Consider the following 20,940-nt stretch of genomic DNA (forward strand, 5'->3'; position numbering starts at 1 on the left):
AGGACTACTTTTCATTTTCTTAATGATGTCATTTAAAGTTCTAAATTTTGATGGAATCTCATTTACCAATTTTTTTCTTTTATACATCATGTTTTTTATATCCTTGGCAACTCTTGCCTACCTTAAATTCACATTTTCCCTTATAATTTCTTCTTCAAGTTTTATAGTTTTACTCTTTCATACTTAGGTTCATAGATCCTTTCAAGTTATTTTTATGTATGGAAACAAAGGGTTGAGGTTAATTTTTTATATACGGATACCAGGTGTTCTAGTGTCATTTGCTGAAAACATTATCTTTTTCTCTGCTCTTGAATTGAGTCTATGTTCTATAAAATGGTAATGTTAAGTAATCTTTCAAAACTCAGTGGACCATATATGTGTGGTTCTATTTCTAGATTCTCTGTTTTATTCCAATGATCTATACATCTTTCCTTACACCAACACTGCCTTGATTACGTAGCTTTAGAGGAAGTCTTAAAATTAGGTACTAAATGTCTTTCAACATTGTTTTTTTTTCTTTTTCTTTTTACTTTTCTAGGTCCTTTGTACTTCTACATAACTTTTAAACTTCAATATCAATTCTTCATTTAGAGCAAGTATACACAGACCTGAATTTTTATATATACCTTGTGTTTTCTAATCCTACTAAATTCAAATACAAGTTCTAGGGGCTCCTGGAGATTTCTGAGTATTTTCTCTGTAGATGATCATTTCATCTACATATAAAGATTTTGCTTCTACCTTGCCAATCCTATCCTCAATGTGTCACTTTATTGGCAGACTATTTTGGTTTGGGCCTGTTTCAAAGTTTAATGGGCAGATGAATAGTACACATATCTGCCCTTATTCCCCACCTTAGGGAAGAAGCATTGTATCTTCTCCACTCCTATAAGGCATTTTGGCTGGAAGTATGGAGTACATGTCTTTGATCTGTTGAGAAGGTTCTGTTCTACTTCTAGTCTCCTGATAGCTTTTACCGTAAACAGCTGTAGAATTTAGTCCAATACTTTTTCTCCAACTACTGACAGGATCATAGGGCTTTTTCCTTTCTTCTGTTAAAATGATGACTTTTGGGGGTAGATCTTCCAATGCTGAACCAACACTGCCATCCTTAAAACCACTTTCTACATATTGCCAGATCTGACTTCTAATAGCTTGCTTTGTTAAACAAATTTCTATCTATGTTCATACTTTTTTCTTCTATTATCTTTATCCAGTTTTAGTATTAGCACAACATTGATTTCCTAAAATGAGGGGAGAAGTGTTCCTTCTTTTTTCTGCTTTAAATGTCTGATATAATTTATCAGTTAAAATGTATATGAGCCTCCTGTTGTCATACAGGTAGGTTTTCAAGCTAGGAATATACTTTCTTTAATAGGTGTTATTCAAATTTTATATTTCCTCCAGAGTTAGTTTCATTAATTTGTCTTCCAATGTACTTCTTAGAAGTTATCAAATTTATTTCAAAAAAGATTTTTGTTATATGCTTTCTATATCCTTTTAAATTCTGTAAAATCTGTGGTAATGTCTCATAGATCTTGATATTTTAATTTTAAAAATGTATAATTAATATTGTGTAATAGGAAGAAAAGGTCTAAAGGAGCAGGGGAGGTGGGAGGGGTAGGGGAAAGGAAAGAAGGGAAAAGAAAAATATGAGAAAAGGAAAAAAATGGAAACAAATTCTTTGCAAATAGGGAAGGGTGGAGGGGGTGATGGGAGGGCCAGGGAAGGGGAAAAAAAATAAGAACCAAGAGACTCATGTAATGGTACAAGATCCCAATGATGAATGTAACTGTATTTTATACCTAAAATGTGCCAATAAACCTAATGGGAAAAAAACCACAGAAAATCTAAATATCAACTGTACCCCACCACCAGGAGAAAACTACTTCAGGTTTTAGCAAATCCACTGCCTTTGCCCAAGTAAATGGCTACACCTACATACATGTACATACTCTCTCCTCAGAAACAGAGGGCCATGGGGAAATACTCCCATATAATATGCTTTTTAGTTTAAAAATGTGCAATAACATTTTGTAACACCAGTGTGTAGGGACTGCCAAATGCCAATTAAAGGAGACTTTGATCTAGTACCTCTAGCATTGGACAGGAGTTTAAATCAAACATTAATACTGTTTAATGCTTTGAGTTGTGAGGTCTTGTTCTCAATATTTTGAATATATACTAGTATCATACTAAAATATACTAGTTCAGAAATATGACAAAGTAATTTGTTTTATTGGGAGAGGGGATGTCAGCAGCATTCTTATCAGATAAACAACCACATCTTCCTTTTTTAAAAATAGTACATGTTAGCTGGGGATTTAGCTCAGTGGTTCCATCGCCTGCCTCGCAAGTGCAAGGTCCCAAGTTCAATCTCCGGTACTAAAAAAAAAAAAAAAGTCAAACACACTAAGGCCCAGAGAGATCAAGTATTTTTCCCAAGGCTGGCCTAGAGACTGGTATCAGGCTGAAAGTAATTTCCCTGTACAGAGAGTCTGGCTGCCTCACAGAGAGTTACTAGCTCCATAAAAGGAAGAATTTTAAAAAAATCATCTTTACAGTTTGAGACTCTGGTTTCATGAGAACATGTTTTTGAAGCACACTTGAGGTAGGCAATATTGTTTTTCACACAGGACCATGCTTCAGGTAAATAATGTGACATTGGATTGTCTCAATTAATCACGAGTTACCTAAGCTATTAGACCGTAAGCTCCAAAAGACAGGGACAGCGTCTTCTGCATGCACTACTTTCCCGGTGTCCAGTACAGAATTGGGCCTGTAATAAATACTTGTAGGTCGTCAACAAATATCTACTGAAGGGATGATGGAGACTCCACCACCAAAGGAGAGTCTTCTACAAAGAACACTAACAGGTGTTTGGAGTCTACATGCCCTCCCCTTCTTCCACTTGTAGTATGCAATAGTGTGCGCAGCATCCTCAAGGCACAGCTTGTTTCTAACCCATCAGCTAGGGTGTCCAGTTTGCTCCAGAGCATGACAGGCTCTTTGGCATAATTTCTATCTTGAACTTGTGGTGACGGAGCACAAAGCCAGGGGAAGAATCCAGAGAAGAATCCCACCACCACACATCAAGATGCTGGCCAGCAGGGGCTGAGGAAGTGACACACCTCTGAAAATGGAAGAGAAAGTACTCCAAGACTGGGAAGTATATTCCAATGAACTCAAGGCTAGCAATGGGGTAACAGCAACAGAAGACAGCATGTGGTAAGGAATCAAAAGCGTGCCTCCTGTTACTTTGGAAATAACTTAACTACTTGGCACGTCTTACACCAACCCCCTACACACTTGGCATGGTCTCCCCATAGGCATTTCTCTGAACCCGCAGATCCTGTTTGCCATATCGCTACTGTACTCTCGATGTAGACAGGTCACCTTTGCAGCTATAGAAACAACCAAAGCCACCTGTGAACGCTGCTAAATTTTCAGATGTCCAGAAAGATTCATCATCAAATGTGGGAACCTAGTATTTGGTTTCCAAAGCAAGGTCAAGCTTGGTCCCCAGCTCCGGACGTTAACATTATTCAAGACACGGGGTCGTGTGCGTTCCCATTTTGAGGCAGAATCACAAACAAGAAACAGAACAAGTGAATTAAGCCCAAAAAGCACTTCCCATCCCAGCAGTTCAACAAGTGTGGACAACAAGTGCAGAGAATGCCTGGGTATCTAAGGGCAAATCACTCTCAGAATACTCCTGGGTTATTTTGTCTTTTTATTCTCACACCTTCATGATATACTGTGGCGTTCCCCAGAAGCTATGTGACATGTGATTGCAACAGTCTTCCACTAAGCCTGACATTAAAGAGATTTGCAGAAATGTACACTATCTACTCTCAATAACTTTCTGATATGGGAAATACCGGGTTTTTTCATTTAAAATGTTAAAGTATTGGTCTATTCTTATTTTAAAAGAATTATTAAATATAGTAAAAATGTGTTTTATTATACATGGCAAATATCAATAGATAATCCACATACACAGAGTTAAAGGGGTACTGAGCCCGTGGACAGTTTAAAAACTTGGGAAGAGGGTGATGTGTGGGGCCAGAAGAATGATGTGTAGTTCTTTCCCGGCAGAAACCTGGAAAGACAGCCCAATGTCCTCGGATTTTTTTTTTTAAATAAATCAAGGTGGGCTCTGCGCCCAATCCTTCCACTGAGGGGTCTCTCCCCATCCCCTCTGTCTCCTTCAAGGGGATTCCTTGCTCTGCCAGCACGGCCTGGGCGCCGGTCCCTCTCTACCCGCCAGCCCAGCCTGAGTTCCCGAGAGCGGCCCGCACACACTCGGGCGAGGACGCCTCGCGCGGCCGCACGGGCTCGGCCAGGATGCCCCGCAACACGCGCAGCCCAGGCGCACAGAGGCCAGTCAGCCATTTCTGGGCCCTGCCGCGACATCAGCGGGGCGTCGGGCGGAGAGGTCACTCGCAGGAGTTCGTCCCCTCGGCCTCCCCCGAGTCGCCCCGTCACCCCCGGGCCACTGAATAGGCCGGCACTGGCTGGACGGACGGAACAGGGCGGCCGCCGCCCCGCCCGCAGACGTCGGTCGGGCCGAATCTGTACTCACGGCAATGTGCACGGTGGAGCGCTGGCGACCGGGACGAGCAGCAGGGCGCGCGCGCGCGGCCGTCGAGCCCGCCTTCCTCCCCTCCGCCTCCGCCTCCGCGCTCCTCCCCACACTGCCCCAGGTCGCCGGACGCCGGGTGAGCAGGGGCGGGCTGGCGCGAGTCGGGCGCGGGCCGGGTGAGCTGCAGCAGGAGGGGCGGGGCCTCCGGCAGGGGCCCTTATCGGTCCCCATCCGGCAGGAGACACTTTGGCCCCAGCGGGAGGGGCGGTTGGGAGGACTCAGGCTGGGAGTGGCGGACACCTCCCCTTGGGTCCTCTTCTGCCCGCCCAGGGCCTGAGGCTAGGATGACCGGCGCTCTAGTTTGGAAGTCGGATGTGACTGCCCAGCTTGTGCTAGCATGCAGCGTGAGGGCTGGGGGGGGATGCAGCTTTTTTCCCCTCCCAGTTTTAAATGTTTTGCCTATAACTGCAAAGGCTTCGTTATCCGGCTGCCCTAGTGTGAGTGGTCACCTCGCCCTCCCCACATTCTTGCTCCCTTTCCACTGTGTCTGTCACCTTTCATCTGCACCGTCTCTAATTCTTTGTGCAAAAGCATGCCAAGTGGCCATGCTGCGATCGAGCTGTTTCTTTGCTTACGAATGCAAAATTTGTATGTGCAAAAATGTTTTAAGCCTGTTATAACAGTCTATAATGCATGCTGTTCACTGATCTAAAGTCAGAGAAATGGCCTGGGCGTTCTCCAGACCTTTTAGTGTTGATTGGTGGTGTGCCCTCTCGGGTAAATGTGAGTTCAAAGAAGTGGGTAGATCTTTCTAGATGAAAGGTAATAGTGACGAAAGTCACAGTAATTTTCTATCTTGAGTAATTGTAGTTTTTTATCTCATCAAGTGACTTGTGAGAAGACCAGCAGCTAGTACTAACAGCAGTGCCCACTGCTACCATTTATTGCCCCTAGTAGGCGAAGAGCCCTGTGGTTGGATCTTTATGCAGCTAGACTCTTCCAGCCACCTAAGAAGGGGAGACTTTGCAGGTATGGTAGTGTCAGAGCTGGGGTTCAATCCTCAGCATGTATGATTTCTATACAGCTAGCCCTTCTCCCATCATGCTACACTGTACACAGTACAGCAACCCTTGGTTTTATTTAGTTTTGAAACGGGGAGGAGAGATTTTCTTTCCACCCACTTCTTAAATCCCTTCCACTCATGTTCATTGAACAAAATTTCTGTCTTTGAATGTCCACTTATGCTAGAGGTTCATCACAAACCCTGAAAAATAATAATACTAGCATCTCCTTGGGGCTTGAGGAGGGTATAGAGGTGAGGGTGTGTAGAAGGCTGAGGAATAGGAAGAGAACATGTCCAGCTAAACTTTTATTTGCCCCTCACATATTCAAGGACAACATACATCTAACTGGTCATTCTTGACCAAGAATAATTAAATCAGAACTACATAGAGAATTGAGATTACTGCACACAGTGGCCAAAACCACATGGTTCCCACATCTCTCCATTCTGTTGCTCTTTCACATATATCACCAGTAACATGCTGATCAAGAAACCATGACACTGTGTGTGTGTGCATGCACTTTTGTATGTGACAGGGTCTCACTCTGTAGTTCAGGCTGGCCTTGAACTCACTGTGTAGCCAGGCTGGCCTCAGACTTTGAGGTATCCTCCTGCCTCAGTCTCCAGAGTGCTGGGATGATGGGTGTGTCCCACCACACCACCATGCCCACCTTCCCTGTGTTCTTATCCTTGCTACTGCCTAGTTGTGCTTGACACTGGTGATTAATCTTTGAAATTTTCACCTTTTTAGCTTTCTGGTCCTCTGCTTTTGTGACTTACTTTTCTCTTTGATCCCTTTTTTGGGTTCTTTCACTGCACTTTTTCTCCCCTTGTTTTTACATGTTGCACTGTTGCGTTGTTCTTCATCTATTTTCTTACTTTCTGTTAATCACCTTTCCATCACTGTGGCCAAATACCTGAGAAAAATAACTTGAAGGAGGAGATACTTTATTTTGGCTCATGGTTTCAGGCCATGGTTGGCTGGTTTCATTGCTGTGGGCCCTGAGGTGAGGCAGAACAGCGTGGCAGAAGGGGCTGTGGAGCAAAGCTGCTCATCTTGTGGCAGTGTAGAAGCAAAAAGAGTGGAAAAGAGCCAGAGAGAAAGGAACAGGGAACCAGATATAGGCCGCAGCACATCCATGATATACTCGCATCAGGCCCCACCTCCTAATAGTGCCATCACGTTGTGGTCTCATCAATGGGTTACTCCATTACTCCACTGATGAGGTTAGAGGAGCCCTCATGATCTGATCCCTTCCCTAAAAGCCCATCGGCTAGCAAACAAGCCTTTAGCATATGATTTTTGGGAGACATTTCAAATGCAAACCATAACACCATGACAACTTTCTGACTGCCACTTTTGGATAGAGCCCATTATGTCTCCATCATTGGTCTTACAGAACTTCTGATTTCCACACTCTTTGTTTCCAACCATCTGTAGCATTAGTACCTGGATGTTCCAAAGGCATCTGTCATTTGTTTCAACTAAGTGGGCTTTTATGTAGTATCTTACCTAGCCATCTGTCTGTCCCCTACTGCCTAACCAGTTCCTTCCTCGTGCTTAACCCTACATCTTCAGTTTGGATCTCATATTCTATCAAGAAAGCTAAATACTCAAGAGGTTTAGACTCATATTTCTATGCTCACACAGGTTCTGCTTAATGAATATTTTTGTCATGTTACCAGAGCCTTTTGCTAGTACTAGCAGAGTGAATATACTTAATGGATATTCTGGGAGGAAGACATCCATGTATGATCACTATTCAGGCAGAACAGCTCTGCTTCTCCAGCGAGAGGCTGTAGGGCCATCAGATGAGGTAATAGCACTGTTCTAGCAGGATTACTTACATTCCAGAAGCTTCTGCTACTAAAAGAACAAAGAAGATTCAGTCAGAGACCTGTTAAGTTCTGTGAAGTGCCTCATTGTATTCCACACTGACTTTAATTATAATCACTGATGTTCGATATTGAGAATACAGTCTGAAAAATGTCATTAAGGTGATATCATTGTGCATCATAGAGTATGCTTGCACCAACTAAGATGGCTACATCAGCAAGGAGCATAATCTGTGAACTGTTGTTGTATATGCCATCTGTTGTTGACCTAAAAATCATTATGTAGCACATGGCTGTACTTGTATAAATTGGACTTTCTCAGTTTATTGAAAGATTCTAAGAATCATACTCACCAGACTCTATGTCATGCTTTGAAATTTATAGAGTACTTTCATACACATATTACTTAATAGGAAATGGTATAAGAGAAAGACAGATGAGGTTGGGCATGGTGGCACATGGTTGTAATCCCAGTATTCAGGAGGCTTAAGGCAGGAGGATTACTAGGAGTTCGAGGCCAGCCTGGGTTACATAGTGAATTCAAGGCCAGCCTGAACTATATGGTGAGATCCTGTCTAAAAGACCAAGAGAAATGAGAGAGAGAGAGAGAGAGAGAGAGAGAGAGAGAGGAGACAATGTTTCTCAGGCCTCAGAATGGATTGAAAACACACCTGTTGCATTCTTAGAGGCTGAAACACTAAGTATTTCTCAGAATCACCAGAGGACGCATATTTAAAAATATAGTCTCTTGGGCTGGGGATTTAGCTCAGTGATTCTGCCGCCTGCTGTGCAAGTGCAAGGACACGAGTTCGATCCCCGGTACCAAAAAAAAAAAAAGTATATATATCTATATATCTATATCTATATCTATATCTATAGTCTCCTGTATCCCTTACCTCCTGAAATTCATTAGGTCAGTGGTAGAATCTGTGCTTTATTCTGAGAAATTTAGATTTTTACTACTAGTTCTGCTGTAGCATATCCACAGACCTGGGACCACTACTTACAAGTACATTCTTCATGAGGGTCGGGGACCATGTCCATTTGCTAATCGTCTCAACATGGAACCTGCCATGTGGTAGGTGCTTATATGGGTTTGTTGAATTTGACTCACAGTTTCTTTCTGTTACTTGATCTTTGTCTTTGTTAACCTACTTGCCGTTCAGGGTAGTCTTTGATAAACCACAAGAAAGACATTTATTTGTCAATGAATGAAGTATAAAGTGGTCCTCTAGAATTTTTGAAGGGACTCTCAAATACCGAAGTTATTTACTAGGTGTGTATCTTTTTTATCCAAGTTTGAAATATTTATTTTCTATTCCTCTAAAAAGCAAAAAGCTGTATTTATAATAAGGAGAAAGGCAGGGCTCAGAAAGTGTGTCGTCTTTGCTTTCTATAAATATCCAACTTTCTGCTCTGCCATATACTACATTTTCTGGCTTTTTTTTTTTTTTTTTTTTTTTTTTTTTTACCACACAAACACCTGAATCCCTGAGCTGCCTACTCAGAATCCTCTAGCCAGATGATTGTACAGTTAAGGACTATTTCCCTCAATATAGCTAATAAAAGCCAGGTGTTATTAAATGTTCCATTTAATCTTCACAACAGCCATTTGAGGTTGGTGATATTGTTGCCACTTCATAGATAAGGAAACTAAGGTTCAGAGTAGTTATGTCACTTGCCTCAGCTCACCGACTGCTGTGTGGGGATCCTGGAGTTTGAATGAAGGCTGGTCTTACCCCAGAGATCATGCTCTTAACAGTCATGCAACACAAGAGTCAGATACCCTAAAGTTATAAATGAAATTATTTGTGTTTTATAGAAAAAAGGAGGGACTTAAATATATTGGGATTGAGCTTCAATCACCATATAGTCCTATCTCATTATTTACTTAATTTCAGAGCATGTTCTCCCTGATTGTAGTGCAGAGATCCCTGATGCAACCCTGTAATTTAGGACCCCCCCAAGGAAGGAGAATCCTTATTCTGGAGGTGAAGGGGAAAATCAGGGACAACTTGGGTGTGAATTTCAAGATTGGAGCATAATTCCTAGGTGTTTGGTCCCATGTTTCACATAGTTTGCTGTATACTTTTTGAATATTTTTTTTCCAAAATGGAGAGGAAACTCTGCAGGATTGATCCATTAAATGTATTTGGACACATAAAATATAATGTCATGTTCTAAGGCTGCTGCTACTGATTTAATTTTTTCAAGCATTTTTAAATTTTTTAAAGCATGCTTTACTTGAGCTAGGAATCATGAATAGGCGAAAATATGCTTTCCAAAATAGGCTTTGTTAGAATTTATGCTGCAGAATAAGGGGGAACAATGTACAGACTGACCTGCTAAGAGTGTGAGGAGACTGCTCAGATTGGAAAAAAGGCAGGCTCCTGCGTGTGCAGTGCCAGACTTACTGTTTGGTTCTGGGGAGGGAGGAGCTCCTTTGGGATCTCACCGAGGAAGGCGGCAGAGGGGTGGAGTCATCTAGAGAGCTGCGGGGCAGCGGCAGTCAGCTGGGGTAGGACTTCTTCCAAAACTTGCTGCAGCTAAAGTAAACATTTCAAGTGGCTGCGGGGCATCTAATATAGCTGTGGCTAGCTGCAAGGTCTTTGGGGGTGGCTGTGGACCCCTCGGGGAGAATTAGGGCCTTCTCTCCTGTCTCACTGTCTCATTTTCATATGTCAGTTTAAGTGTTATTTTCGTTTTGTTTTTTTTTTTAACTGGAACTCCTAACTTTCTTACCCTCCTCCTATTCAGAAAGCTACATCTTTGTCTCTTCCAAGTTCATCACTGAAAGTACGAAGACTAAATAAACAAAAGGATGTTCAGCTACTGCCCTCTGCTGATAGAATGTGAATATGTAGTAAATACATCATCAACCATGAAAAGCTGAGAGGGTGGTTAGCATTAAGAGTAAATATATTTTTTTCTCTCTCTGTCTGCCCCCTCTCCTCCACTTCTCCTCTCTCTCTCTCATGTTCTTCCCCCTACATCTCTTTCTCTCTTGTGGCACTGGGGATTAAACCCAGGGCCTTCACAATGTGCTACATCCCAGGCTAGGCTCAAACTTGTGACCCTACTGTCTCAGCCTCCCAGTGTTGGGATTGCAGGCCCGTGTTCCCATACCTGGCCCAGTTCCTTAATTTCATATTCACCGAATGTGCTCAAAGCTAATGTACAGAGCAGAAACTTATTCAGTGAAAAAACTGGCTTTGGAGAAACTTCCAATGATGGATTAAAACATGGCTATGATTTAATTAGTTCCTACTCTGGAGGCCCTGAGGATTTATTGTTATTGTTATTTTCCCAGATCTCTTTTGATATTATTTTAATGTTTACTCAAGATATTACAGCATTCAATGTTGACATGTTAATTTTTACTTTAACTCTTTCCTGAATAATACCATGTTCTTACAATATTCTAATACTTTTGCTCTCCTTTTATGTCATTGTTATCTTAAATTTTATACACATAGATGCTCTTCAAGGCATTATATTGTTTTATGTACTTAATATTTCTTTATATTTAAGCATACACTTACCATTTTTGTTGTTCTTTTTCCCTATATGTCCAGCTTTCCTTCTGGGATTATTTTATCCTATTTCATTAATAATACTTCTTAATATTTCTCTAGTGTGAGTCAGTTGGTGACAGTTTTTCTCAGGTTTTATTTGGCAAAAAATGTCTTTCTTTCTCAGTGATTCTTTTTTTTCCAGTGCTGGATACCTAGGATAGCAGTTATTTTCTTTTAGCATTAAAAAAATCCATGTGTTCTGACTATTCCATATCTTTTGTTGAGAAGTTCATTGCTAGCCTAAATCTTTCTCTGCAGATAAACTCTTTTTCTCTGGCTACTTTTATATTCTTTATGGACTTCGGTTTTCCCTAGCTTGAATTTTCTGATGTTTTTCTGGTTGGTGTTCAAAGACTTTTTGAGTCCTCATGATATGGTCCAGTATCCCGAAGACGACAGTCATCTGGTGCAGGGCACTGCTTGCTGAGTTCCCCTACAAGGGCCTGTACAGGCCAGGGAAGGAGACAGAATGAGTCCCTGCAAACTTTTAAGAATTCCTTTTCCCTGTATTAGTTTTTTATTATAAGTATAACAATTACTAAATATGTTTACTAGTTGGATACAACACAAATTTATTATTTTACAGTTATGGAGATTAGAAATCTGAAATGGGCTCCAGCTGGGCTAGCATCAAGGTGTTAGTAAGACTGCTTTCCTTCTGGAGTGCCCAGGGGAATCCATTCCTTGCCTTTTCCAACTTCTAGAGACCACAGGCATTCCTTGGCCTGTGGCCCCTTTCACTGTCTTCAAAGCCAGCAGTACATCCTCTCTGACTCCGCGTTGTCATACTTTCTCTGACTCCTACCCTCTTGTAAGGACTCCTGAGATTATATTGGGCCTATTTCAATAAGGTTATCCTCAATCTTCCCATCTCAAGATCCTTGGCTTAATCACATCAACACATTTCTGTTTGCCATGCTAAGTAAGACATCTGCCCAGTATTTCCCGGCTGTGACACAAGTTCATTGTTTGTGCTGTGCCCTTCTAGGGCTCTCCACATCACTCTTATGGGACTTGGGGAAGGGAGAACTGCATGTTGCTTATGTTGATTTCTATATCATGAAATACAATAATAAGACCCCTATGACCCAGGAGTTGTGTGCAGCCCACCCCTGTCCATAAAACTGTAGCAGGCTTTGTCAGTTTGGAAGTAGAGTAAAAGCTCAAACCCTAATGGGTTTTTATGTGTAGGTGGGTGTTTTTGTTTTTTGTTTGTCCATAATTGAAAATATTTTCTTCATTAGTTATTTGGTTCCCCTTATGTCTAATTCTTCTAAGAAAAGCAAGATAAATACTTGATTTTACCCCCATCTCCTGTATTTGTTTATTATTAGTCTTCAGAATAATTAGTTGGGTCTCTGCCATTCTCCACAGAGACTAATGAGGTTTTTATTTCTTAGAAATATGATGAACTATGGATCTAGACAATTTTGTTTTAAATTTATACTTTTTTTATTAAAAGTTGCATTTTACTAAAACTTATCTTTAGTCAGTAGAACTCTTTTAAGATGGCTCCTGGCTCCTTTTTATAAACTGAATTGTCCTTGATAACTCTTGTTTTCCCACATAACAAGTTTCCTCACTCATTTTGTACATTGTATGCTCCAGAACTAGAATTTTCCATTTCTCCCTGGTTTCTTTTAATAGGAAATGGTGTTTAGAGACCATAATCCAGGCACTAAGAGTGTTCATTGTGATTGCATTGCTTTGTGTAGAAATAATGCCTTTTTGGTGGATAGTTTTTGCTTGTTTGTTTCTTTGCCCATATTGTCAGAGCCTAATTCAAAGCCATTTGACAAAGGAGGAAGGTGATTTGAAAAAAAAATCAGGGCATGAAAAGGTAGGTTTGGAGCTGAGAGGAAATAATTTAATAATCTCCATGGGTACAATCTCCATGAGTATAGTATTATTGTTTCTTTTTGAAAAATTTACAAGTGAATACATTTATCGTATAGAATGTGATGTTTTGATATATGTATACATTGTAGAATGATAAATTAAGTTACTTATGTATATATTACTGTACATACTTTTTGTTGTTGCAAATACTTAAAGCCTTCTCTCATTTTCAAATATGCAATATTCTGTTATTAACAATAGTCACTGTGATGTACAGTAGAGCTCTTGAATTTATTATTCCTGACTAACTGAAATTTTGTGTTCTTTAACCAACTTCTGCCTAATCTTCTGCTTACCCCCAGCTCTCTGATAACCAACATTCTACTTTCTTATCTTATGAATTTTACTTCTTTAGATTCTACATACAAGTGAGATCATGTGGTATTAGTCTTTCCGTGCCTGGTTTATTTCATTGAACATAGTGATCCCCCAAGTTCATCCATATGTATTGTCACAAATGACAGGAATTTTTTTTCCATTTTTAATATTTCTTTGTTTATTTGTTTAGTTTTTGAGATAGGGTCTCACTACATAGTCCAGGCTGGCCACAAACTCATGAAGATCCTCCCGCCTCAGCTTCTTGAGTGCTGAGATTACAGGCATATGCCACCACACTCGGCCCTTTTTCCATTTTTAAAAGTCAAGTAGTGATATATACATATATATATATATGATATATATGATATGTGTGTGTGTGTGTTAGAACCTTAGGTTGATTCTATATGTTCGTTATTTTTTTCACCTTTTTATTTTATGAAAAAATAAAGCAAAATTTCACAATCAAATAATAAGAGAATAACAATAGTTACTACACTGTGTATCTGTTTTGGTTTGTATCTAGATGTCCCCTCAAAGCCTCATGTGGTCATAGGTGAGCTTTTTGGAGGTGGCTTGATCTAGGGTATGTGATACTGGGATCAAGGATGTGATGCTGGGATTGATTCATGGTGGAGTGCTAGGATTAAAGCTGTCCTTCCCTGGGTGTGAGTGCTACCTGCCGTAAGGGTGGGTAGTCTGGATAAGATATAAGGGATAGAAAGAGGATTGCTGCTTGTTGCTTGCTGCTTCTTTGCTACTTCACTGTTTTCCTGCCCTCTACCTGCCATGACTCTTTCTCCTCTGTGTTGCCCCTCTGCCATTCCACCCTGCAGTTGGAGCAGCCAACTATGAACTGAAACCTCTAAACTGTGAGCTAAATAAACCTTTCCTCCTTTAACTTTGGCTGTTGGATATTTTGTCTCAGCAATGATAACAAAGCTTTTTTTTCTTTTTTTTCCCATTAAGTTTATTTGTACATTTTAGGCATAAAATACAGTTACATTCATCATTAGGATCTCGTACCTATACATGATGTATCTTCGTTCTTATTTTTTCCCCTTCCCCTGCCCTCCCTTCACCCCTCCACCCTTCCCTATTTGCAAAGACTTTATTTCCATTTTTTTCTTTTCTCATATTTTTTCTTTTTCCTTATTTCCTTTCCCTTACCCCTCCCACTTCCCCTACACCTTTAGACCTTTTCTTCCTATTATGCAATATCAATTATACATTTTTAAAATTACAGTATCAAGATCTAAAAGACATTACAACAGAATTTACACAATTTAAAAGGATATAGAAAGCATATTACAAAAATCTTTTTCTGAAATAAATTTGATAACTTCTAAGAAGTACCTTGGAAGACAAATTAATGAAACTAACTCTGGAGGAAATATAAAATTTGAATAGCACCTATTAAAGAAAGTATATTCCTAGCTTGAAAACATACCTAAATGACATCAACAGGCTCATATACATTTTAACTGATAAGTTATATTAAACATTTAAAGCAGGAAAAAGAAGGAACACTTCTCCCCTCATTTTAGGAAATCAACATTGTGCTAATACTAAAACTGGATAAAGATAATAGAAGAAAAAAGTATGAACATAGATAGAAAGTTGTTTAACAAAGCAAACTATTAGAAGTCAGATCTGGCAATATGTAGAAAGTGGTTTTATTATAGGGATGGCAGTGTTGGTTCACCATTGGAGGATCTACCCCCAAAAGTCATTATTTTAACAGAGGAAAGGAAAAAGCCCTATGACCCTGTCACTAGTTGGAGAAACAGTATTGGACTAAATTCTACAGCTATTCACGGTAAAAGCTATCAGGAAACTAGAAGTAGAACAGAACCTTCTCAACAGATCAAAAACATGTACTCCATACTTCCAGCGAAAACGCCTTATAGGAATGGAGAAGATATAATGCTTTCTCCCTAAGGTGGAGAACAAGGGCAGATATGCCTACTCTTCATCTGTCCATTAAACTTTGAAACATAGGCCCAAACCAAAATAGTCTGGCAATAAAATGACACATTGAGGATAGGATTGGCAAAGTAGAAGCAAAATCCTTATATGTAGATGAAATGATCATCTACAGAGAAAATACTCAGAAATCTCTAGGAGATTTCTAGAATCTCCTAGAACTTGTATTTGAATTTAGCAGGATTAGAAAACACAAGGTATATATAAAAATTCAGAACTATGTATACTTGCTCTAAAAGAAGAATTGGATATTGAAATTTAAAAGTTATGTAGGAGTACAAAGGACCTAGAAAAGTAAAAAGAAAAGGAAATGAAAACAGTGTTGGAAGACATTTAGTACCTAATTTTAAGACTTCCTTTAAAGCTACAGTAATCAAGGCAGTGTTGGTATAAGGAAAGACTCTAGAAATAGAACCACACATATATGGGTCACTGAGTTTTGAAAGATTATTCAACATTACCATTTTATAGAACATAAACTCAATTCAAGAGCAGAGGAAAAGATAGTGTTTTCAGCAAATGGCACTTGGAACACCTGGTATCCATATATAAAAAATTAACCTCAACCCTTTATTTCCATACATAAAAATAACTTGATAGGATCTATGAAGCTAAGTGTGAAAGACTAAAACTGTAAAACTTGAAGAAAAAATTATAAGGGAAAATGTTTATGAATTTAGGGTAGGCAAGAGTTTCCTAGGATATAAAAAACATGATGCATAAAAGAAAAAAATTGGTAAATGAGATTCCATCAAAATTTAGAACTTTAAATGACATCGTTAAGAAAATGAAAAGTAGTCCTTAAACAGCCCATATTTATACTGCATATAACCCATGACTAGAATATACAAAGAACTCTTACAGCTTATTAATAGACAACCCAATTAAAAAGTAGACAGAGGAAGATGATAAATAGCCAGTACAGCACCAGGAAAGGTGTGCAACACTAGAATCAGAAAAATGCTAATCAGTACAATAACAAGATTGAATTATACACTCATTAGGGAGATGAAGTTAAAAGTTTTAAAAGAACAAATGTCAGCATAGGTGTGAACCAGTTAGAACTGTCTAATACTGCTAATGTGAATGTAAAATGACAAAACCATTTTAGAAAACAATATAGAAATTTATTATATTTCTGGTAAGAACCAACAGTCCTGTTTTTAAGTTTTTACTTGAGAGGAATGAAAACACATGTTCATAATAGATTTGTACATACAAGTTGACGATCCCTTTTCTGAAATTCCTGGGACCAGAGTGTTTCAGATTTTCATTTGAAATCCACTTGATCTGAAAAGAGGATAGCTACTCCTGCTTTTTTTTTTTTTGAGTTCCTGTCACACGGAGTATTGTTTTCCACCCTTCAACTTTCAGACTGGGAGTTTCGTTTTGAATTAAATGTGTTTCTTGTATGCAGCATATTGTTGAATCTTGCTTCTTGACCCATTCTGCTAGTCTGTTTCTTTTGATTGGTGAGTTGAGACCATTAACCTTGATGGTTATAACTCATACATATTGACTTATTATTGTCATGATTTTTTCTTTTTGTTAGATTCTCCCCCTTTGCCTTTAATTTCTTGTCATGCCTGATGGATTCATTCTGCTGGCCTTCCTGGGTTTGTGATCCTCATTGTCTTTTCCTAAGATATTGTCTAAAATTTTTTGTAGTACTGGTTTGGTATTCATGAAGTTCCTAAGGTGCTCTTTGTCATGAAAGTATCTTATGTCTCTATCAATTTTGAAAGATAATTTTGCAGGGTGCATCAATCTTGGAGGTTGTTTTCTTTTAGGGCTTGAAATATATCACTCCAAGCTCTTCTTGCCTTGAGGGTTTGCATTGATAAGTCTGCTGTAATTCTGATGGGCCTTCCTTTGTATGTGATTTGTTTCTTTTCTCTAACTGCTTGTAGAATTTTGTTCTTCTTTTGGGTTTCTGGAATCTTAACTATTATATGCCTATGGGTAGATTTTTTTTGGATCACAGCTACTTGGAGTCCTATATGCCTCACTTATATGTATGTCAAGTTCTTTTCCCTTGCTTGGGAAGTTTTCTGTCATCACTTCTGTGAACAGTTTTTTTATGTCATCTGTGCTCTCTCCTGTTTCTTCATTGACTCCAATCAGTCCTATGTTATTCTTCTTTGTAACACCTAGCAGCAGCTGGATTGATTTCTCGTGGTCTCTTACAATTTTGAAGCAATTTTTCTTTTCCTGGTCACTAATTGCAATCTTATCATCTGTATCTGAAATTCTATCCTCACATTGGCTCATTCTGCTGTGTAGACTTTGAATGGAATTTTTAATCTCCTGGAAATCTGTTTGCATCTGTTTCATGGATTCCATTTGTTTCCTATTTTGGCATTCCATCATGTTCCTGAGCTCCTGTATTTTTTTTATCTATGTCCTCTCTAGATTTATGAATCATGCATTGGACTATGGGCACAATCTTTGCTGTTATCTGAGAAATTATTTCTGATTTCATTTTTCCCAGATCCTCTTTTGTTGCCACTTCAGGGAGTCCAGGTGGTTGACTATCAGATTGTTCCATCTCATTTCCTGTTGGGGTTGCTGTAGGTGATCTGTAAGTCTGGTTTTGAAACTCGTTTACGTGTCTTCTCATTTCAATGGGGGCAGGGGTGGGGTGCTGCTGGCGCCCATGCTGCTCACCTCTTCTGTGCTTGTGGGGGTGATAACTGTAACTGAGACAGTATCATTTTCTTCAAAGTAGTTACTCAGAGTACAAGACATAAACCTAAAAGATTCTTGGTTATTGTAGATAATGCTTAAATCTGTTCCTATGTATATGATACATAGAAGATTTACAAAGTAGAATCAAAATGGCTGCCTAATCAGTCAAGAAAGAAAGAATGTAAAAGAGCCACCTGAATGCTAGCGAGACAGGATCCACTCAAAAGTCAAAGGCCTAGTGCTCACTATAAGTCTAGTACAAGTCCTTTGGAAAGCCAAAGGGTATGCATAGGAAGGCTGAAAAGTCTGTGCTGGAAACCTGAAGGAACTGGAGAACAGTGTCCACAGGTGATGATGAAGACCAGAGCTCCCCAAAGAAGCAAAAAAGGCAGACTTTCTTCTCTCCTCTTTTATTCCATCCAATCAACAAGCCTATTGGTTGGTGCTACCCACATCCAAGGTGGATCTTCCTTTGATTTGTGGCTTGTGAGTCAATCATTGAGACACACTAAGAACTGTGTTCTGCTTGGTTAAACACTTGCTTTGTGTTTCTTAATCCATTCAAGTTGACACCACAATTAACTGTCACACCTACTGATTTCCTATTTTTTGGAGACACCCCTGGTAGTAGGATTGTTGGATCACTTGGTAGTTCAATTATTTGAGGAACTTTTATACTACTTTTATAATAGCTATACTGATTTACATTCTGCCCAACAGGAGTTGGAGATGTAGTGCAGCATTAGAGCACTTACCTAGCATGCTGGAAGCTTTAGGAGAAACACATTCCCACCAACAGGGTAAGGAGTTTCCATCTCCAACAGAATCCTTTGTTAGTCATTGATATCCTTGCCATCACATGATTCCACTAAACACTAGATAACTGTCATGCTTTATGCACTGTTTCATAGTTAAGAAAAAGGTAGAAATTATCTGCTTCTATATATATATATCATATATAGTGGCATTAATGATGCTTCTAAAACACTTCCCAACTATACAGAAACACAACTGACACAGACTAGTAAACATTTCTGTGACCACAGATAAAATAACTGGGCAAGAAGGCTTAAACCTTCTGTTGGCAAAGGCAACATGCTTTGAGGTGCTTTGCTTTGTTTTAAAAAATTAGAGAAACTCCTGTGTATTTATCTGTTTGAATCTTAGAGTTCATCTTGTTCAAACCTAACCTTAGAACAGCTTTTGCTATGAAGCAAGCTTCCTGATTTAAAGTTCTTATTCTGAGATTATCTATAAAAAAGGGAACATCTAGAAAACTCCCCTATAGGTTGTTTTTATTTCATATGTATTTTTGACATTCATACATATTTTTATGAAAGGTCAGTTAAGATTTTTATAAGATTTTCATTATTAATAAAATAATTGTTTTTTAAATTTATCTCTAGACTCTTCAGGCTGATACCCTTTTTGGAAAACATTGTTTTTCTTATTTCTAGATGAGAAAATCAAAATATTTTGCCCAACTCTGCCCGAGAATCATAATATAAATAAAAATATTAGTTAGATATGACAGTTTATATATACTGAATACCAAAATATTCTTCCTGCTAGGGAAAATTACTCAGAGATACATCTCCTTACATTCTAGACACGTTCTCTATGGAGTTTTGAAATCTTGATTGAAATCTGTAAAGGCTAAATCATCATATAAATAGCGATGCTATTAACCACAAAATTAATGAGTATAATAATGAGCCCAAGTGTGCAAAATGCCAGAGTTAGCATAAACATTGTAATGTCTCTGTGTATGACATTTTTGTTTTGCCACAGGGAAAAGTTCTGTAAGCTTGTTCCCTAAGTAGAGCCAATACATTATAACTGCAAATAAACTGCTCATTATCTTAGTTTCTCTTCTCTTTTTGTAACTTTTGGAGAAAACAAAGTGAGGTCTTCTTGTAGGAGACATTTACTATTGTGTTGTAAAACATAAAAATGGTTTTAAACTGAAGTGAAATTTGGAGCCGTTCTGTATATCACTTTCATTATCATTATAAAAATAAATATATTCACTGCAAAACACTGAACACACACACATGCTCCATCAGAAACTATTGGTAATTATACTATCCATAGACTACCTATCACTGTTAATAAGTTTAGTTCTGTCCTCTCCATCCTGTTTCATTAAGTGAGGAGCACACAGTAGAGTATTTTATATATTTCACTTTATTCAGAACATAAAATCAAAACCTTTTCTCAGCTTATTGAAAATTAACTGAAAACATGATTTTTCAATTGATGCAGTTTGGCCACACATTGGAATATGACTTTGCAATGAAAAGGAACAAACTACAGGATTGAGCATTCAATAACACGAATGCATTTCAAAATAATTATGCTAAGTGACAAAAGGTAGGCCAAAAGTAAGTACATTCTATATGATTTATTTTATATACATATTTGAGAAATGCCTATCAATTGGTAGTAACAGTAGAGAAGTGGTGGTCTGAGTATTTAGAGGGCAAGAGTGTAATAGGAGAAATTCCAATGAGTCATAAAGAAACTTAGGGATCTACTATCATCTTGATTTTTCACACTCCTAAAGTTGTATATTTTAAGTATGTCTAGCTTATTGTGCATTAATTATTTAATAAAACAAAAACACAGAATCTGAAAATCCTTTTCTGAGCTCATTGCTATATTTTGAGTCTTCACTGTCTGCCATGTGCCCATGTGTTAAAGGCTTGGTCCCCATGGTAGCACTGTTGAGAGATGGAGGAGCTTTTAGAAAGAAGTGCCTAGAGGCAAGTTCTTAGGTCACTGGAGTCAAGGTTTTAAGGGGATGGTAGGGCCACAGTCCCTTCATTTTTCTCTTTTTTCTGCTTCTTGGCTATGAGGTGAGTGGTTTTACTGCTCTGTATGCTGTGATCATGAGCTGGGCCTTGCCATAGGCCCAGAGCAAAAGGGCCAACTAATTATGAATTGAAACATCTAAAACCATGAGCCAAAATAAACCTTTTCGCTTTTTTATT

At 38.8% G+C, this 20,940-nt stretch overlaps 1 protein-coding gene and 1 long non-coding RNA gene across 3 annotated transcripts in view; one reads left to right on the top strand and one right to left on the bottom strand.

Annotated features, from left to right (window-relative positions):
* Aco1 (aconitase 1) overlaps nucleotides 1-4,676 on the bottom strand; it is a 65,853-nt gene extending 61,177 nt beyond the window's left edge. The window contains exon 1 of one of the 2 annotated variants that reach the window (XM_087183394.1): nucleotides 4,586-4,612. The gene's annotated coding sequence lies outside the window, so the exon portion shown is untranslated. Of the gene's footprint in view, nucleotides 1-4,585 lie in introns of both variants that reach the window. The other variant, NM_001310240.1, reaches the window with a different exon arrangement.
* Nucleotides 4,677-4,681: 5 nt separating this feature from the next.
* The window catches only part of LOC147825862 (uncharacterized), a 269,968-nt gene continuing 253,709 nt past the window's right edge, over nucleotides 4,682-20,940 (top strand). Inside the window, exon 1 of the long non-coding RNA XR_015440035.1 lies at nucleotides 4,682-4,721. This is a non-coding gene — a long non-coding RNA (uncharacterized LOC147825862). The remainder of the gene's footprint in view (nucleotides 4,722-20,940) is intronic.

This window comes from Heterocephalus glaber, unplaced genomic scaffold (genome assembly GCF_053883595.1).
Source record: "Heterocephalus glaber isolate CG9 unplaced genomic scaffold, H.glaber_assembly_v1.0 deba00001481, whole genome shotgun sequence".
NCBI lineage: Eukaryota > Metazoa > Chordata > Mammalia > Rodentia > Bathyergidae > Heterocephalus > Heterocephalus glaber.